The sequence below is a fragment of the Lepisosteus platostomus genome, chromosome 15 (assembly GCF_059453375.1).
Source record: "Lepisosteus platostomus isolate fLepPlt1 chromosome 15, fLepPlt1.hap1, whole genome shotgun sequence".
Classification (NCBI taxonomy): domain Eukaryota; kingdom Metazoa; phylum Chordata; class Actinopteri; order Semionotiformes; family Lepisosteidae; genus Lepisosteus; species Lepisosteus platostomus.
The window spans coordinates 6,906,672-6,911,237 of record NC_142625.1 but is presented as its reverse complement, the minus strand read 5'-3'; positions in this window follow the sequence as shown (position 1 = coordinate 6,911,237).

Here is a 4,566-nt window from a genome sequence, read left to right as displayed (position 1 = left end):
AGATCTCTACTGCCTCCAGGACAACAAGGCAGAGAGATACATGGAGGCCTACATGGCCACAGACGCCTCGTAAGAAAAGGCAACGAGACAGATCAGGGAAAAAGGTAAGCACCCCAGTTTCTCCGATTTCAGGCCGGAGCCTATGAGGAAGACGAATCAGAGGACCATCGCAGTTCACACATACAACCTCTACATACCAACAGAAGAGACGCCAATACCGAGTCCTCCTGAAAGAGGACTCAGAGGGCGTCGACAGTTTCCGGCACCCCCCAGCTTGCTTCAACATCGGAGCCAACAGGGGGTACCTTTACTACCCCAGGATGCCATATTTCTGCAGCAAGTGCAGACAGTCTGGGAAATAACGCAGCCAAAAGAACTGGACAACAAACTGAAGGACCTCAACTGGATGGCCATACACAAGAGACTGGCTACCCGAGAGGTCCTTTACAGACACTCGATCTCCAGGAATCCGCATTGCCCCTGGGACACGTGTTTCGTCAAGGAGACTCAGGAGCACGTTTTCTGGAGCTGCCCCTTCGCCAAGGCGGTGTGGGGCAGAATGGACAACATCATGCAACTCCTGGAAACGGGTGCGGTGCTCAGTTACCAGAACATTCTGCTGGGGCTGGCACCTACCCGATTGGACAAGGGGATGTAGTTCCTGATGTGGCTGCTGCTGTCCCTCACAAAAAAGGCCTGTGGGAAGCGAGGAACAATCTCATCCTGCACAACATCAAGTGGGAAGTGAGGGAGCTGGAGGAGAGGATCCTGGCAGACCTCAGCAGGAGGATGAAGTGCGACATCGCCAAATGGGGTTTCCCCTCGGTGAGGGAGCGCTGGAAAGGACTTTGGGTCCTGTACAGGGATTAATGGACAACAGCAAGTGGTAGAGTTTGGAGTGACCCTCATAATAGCGCAAATCCACCCACACTTGCAAGATTTGATAATGGACAATTACCGCCATTCCGCCATTGTTTTTATTACGTGGAGTGTTAATGTGTGAGACATTTCCTTTTGAGTTGTTTTTTTTGCGGAATAAAGTATATTTTGTAGAAAAAAAATCCTTGATCTTAGTCCGGGGGCTGGGAAGGCAGAAGGAGGAACGGAAAGATTGCGCTGAGGACTGGAGCCTGAAACCTGGAGCTGGAGTCTGTGGAGTGCCTGGAGACCCTTGGATTGAAGGAAGCAGTGGACCCGAGGATACAGATACAGGAAGGCAAGATACAACTGATGCCGGTATGGATGGTCAAAGTGGCGGTCCAGAGAACGAGGAAATGGATACAGCAGTGACGAGAAGGTCAGAGGAGCAGCTGGAAGAAAGTGGATTGCGACAGACTATAGCAATGGTGGCGGGTTTAGCAGAGGGTTCTGGGGGGGAAGATTACGGAGGGTGAAGAAAGGCAGAAATCAAAGGGTGTGGAGTTGGCAAAAGGGTTGGTGGAGGATGCATCTCGGGGGGAGGAAGTGTCTGAGGAGGAACAATGGGAGACACAGGAATTGCTTGCAAAGAGGAAGGGGAAGATGAAGTTGGGGAGGGAGGTGGCACAATGGAAGGTCAAGGCGGTAGGATAGCTGTGGGTGGTGTGAATCTGTTTTCAGTGTTGGAGATTGAAAGTTCTCAAGTTAAAAGTGAAGCAGATGCTCCCAGTAGTGGGACATTGTGTCAGACAGAGGATGTTTGTGCAATAGATCTTAGTAGTGGAGAGACTCGTAGCGGGACTGTGGGTGTGTCTGTGAGCAGTCAATCGAGTCCGGGGCCATTGGTTTGGTTAGGTGAGTAGGGGGCAGAAAGGGATCAGCAGCTTTGCTATGCAGATAAGGCCTGAACGTGGAGTATAGCAAAGGAGGGGGCAAAAGGTGAGTATAAGAAAGTAATAAATCTTGAATTGGAGGCACTGGAGAAACTGAGGAAAAGGTGTGAGGAATGGAAGTATTTGGCACGGAAGTTAGAAATGAAATACCCTAAGGTATATATGGAGTATGTGTTTGAGGAGGATTATCTTGCTGGTATACGTTGAAGAGCTGAGAGAGGCAGACATTTTTACATGGATGGATGAATTTGCAACTTCTTTGGGGTTTTTAATGCCTCCAACAGGAAGACGTATGGGGGAGAGTGCCCGAGCTGAGAAGGGAGGGGAATGATTTGCATATGAAGTGGGAGTCTGGGAATGTGCATTCTGGGAAGTTTTGGGTACTCGGCCGAATGGGGATTATGGTTTGATGTGGTTGGCGTTGTGGGATTGTGGGAGGGATGAAAGGGAGGGTTTATGGACACTATTTGTACTGTTGCTGATGGGAAGGATTTCTGTTATGGACATCATGTTTCTTCATTGATATGGGAATAGTTTGGGAAGGGATACATTTTTATTTGAATAAGGGGAGGGATTATGGAAATTGTGATGTACTGTTCTTTGATGACTTTGATTCATGTTATGATTTTAAAGTTTCATTTGGAATGTTGTTTGATGTGTGATGTACAGCTGAAACCTTAATTTATATAGTTTAAGACTAAGGGCATGTGTAAAGGTTGGTTTTTGTTTTGTGTTTGTTTGCTTGATTGTGATCATGGTTAAGGTTAACGTTATTTATGTTAAAAGTTCAGTGTCATGTTCTGTTATTTTTAAGAATAGTTTATAATTTTATAAAAATGTGTTCTTATCAGTTGCTCCAACAGAACCCTCTATCTGGAAGGAAGTGTTTGCTGACCTGGCCAGCTGCTGCACCACCAACAGACAGGTGGTACTCGGCGGGGACTTCAACGTCGACCGGGAGAAGGGGAGTGACACCAGCTCGGCAGAGCTGGCGTCGCCACTCAAGCAGTTCTCTCTGGTGGACAGCTTCAGATGGTGTAGCCCAAGCGACACCGGAACGACGTGGCGAAACTCCTGGCAACTGGACGCCGATCCAGCTTCTGTGCACCGACTAAGATCTTGGCAAGGGTGCTGGGTGGCTGACTGAAAACAAAGACGCCGGCACTAGTCAAAACTGACCAGACGTGGCGTGGCAGGACGGAAGATTAGCTGGAACGTACAGCTGACCCAAGAGGTCATCGCCTGGGTAGAGGATGGAGACCTGCGGCTCACGCTGATGAGCTTGGACCAGGCTAAGGCCTTCGGCCGGGTTCACCACGAGATCCTATGGGAACTCCTGCAGAAGAAAGGCCTGCCTGACAGTTTTGTCAGGTGGATCGAAGCACTGTACAGCTGTGCAGAATCCCAGGTGTGCATTAACAGAGCAGTAGGGAAGAGTATGCTTTCTCCCCTGCTGTACATGATATACATTGAACTCCTGCTGGACAAGCTCAGGAAGGACCCAGTAGTAGAAGGAATCCAAGTGCCAAGTGGGGGGGGGGGGCAAGTAGTTAAGATCGCTGCCTATGACATCACGCTCTTCCTGGGCTCAGACAGAAGGCTCAGCTGTCCGGAAGAAACAGGTCTCAAAACAAAGGGAGGGAGGTGAGAAAGAACTCGCACCTCCCCTGCAGAGAACTGAAACTGCCAAGGCGACACCTCCAGCCACAGTGGTGCAACAAGATGTCCGACAGGAGGAAGGGCCCTGGATAACTCCCACAAAAAAGGGAAAAAGGAATTGGGAGAAGAGAAGCAGGGCTGACCCACCATCAGAAGGCCAAAAGAAAAGAGTGGTTTCCTCGTACTACAGGAAACAGAACACCCCTCCACCGAGGGCCAAAGACAACAGGAGGAGGCAACCCAGGGAGTGGAAACCCCCTCCCCCGAGGTCCAGGAGCAACTGGAGGTTCCCGAAACAACCGAGGCAGGGGAAGAAAAGAGCCTTCCCGAAGTAGTGGCAGAGAGTATCCTCAAGGAACACGAGGACTATTTCCAAGCCACCCTGGAGCCAGAACCAATGGTAGGGCTGGACCTTTCTAGCATCTTTAAGTTTCAGTCCCCGGCGAGACCTGGAGGGAGCCCAGCATATTCACCCCCAGGACCCAAATGAGAGGAGTTACATCTAGACTAAACTGTGGCCAGATGTAGATTTCCCTGTTTTACTGTAAGTACACAGAGAGGAGGTTTAACTTTCACTTGTTTAATCATGACAGTGAAACTTACCTTTCTGACAACCAATGTGAGAGGGCTGAGAGACTCAGTGAAAAGACGGGAGTCTTTCATGATTGGGCCTCAAAGTCTCAGTTTGTTTCTTACAGGAGGTCCACCTGAAGGATGAAAGTGACAAGCTGACATTCACCAGGGAATGGAAGAAGGGAGAATCATGCTGGAGCGTAGGAGGATTCCACTCTTCCGGAGTGAGAATCCTCCTCTGGAACACAGAAATGATGCTGGTTTCCTCCTTCTCAGTGGTGCAGGGCTAGATCCTGGTCACAAACATCGACTGGAGGGGGCAGAGGTTGAGAACAGTTAATGTCTATGCTCTGATGGAACCCTCTATCTGGAAGGAAGTGTTTGACGGGTGGTACTCGGCGGGGACTTCGTCAACCGGGAGAAGGGGACTTACGCCAGCAGAGCTGGAGTCTCTACTCAAGCAGTTTTCCCTGGTGGACTGCTTCAGACTGTGGCACTCAAGCGACGCAAGAATGCCAGATGG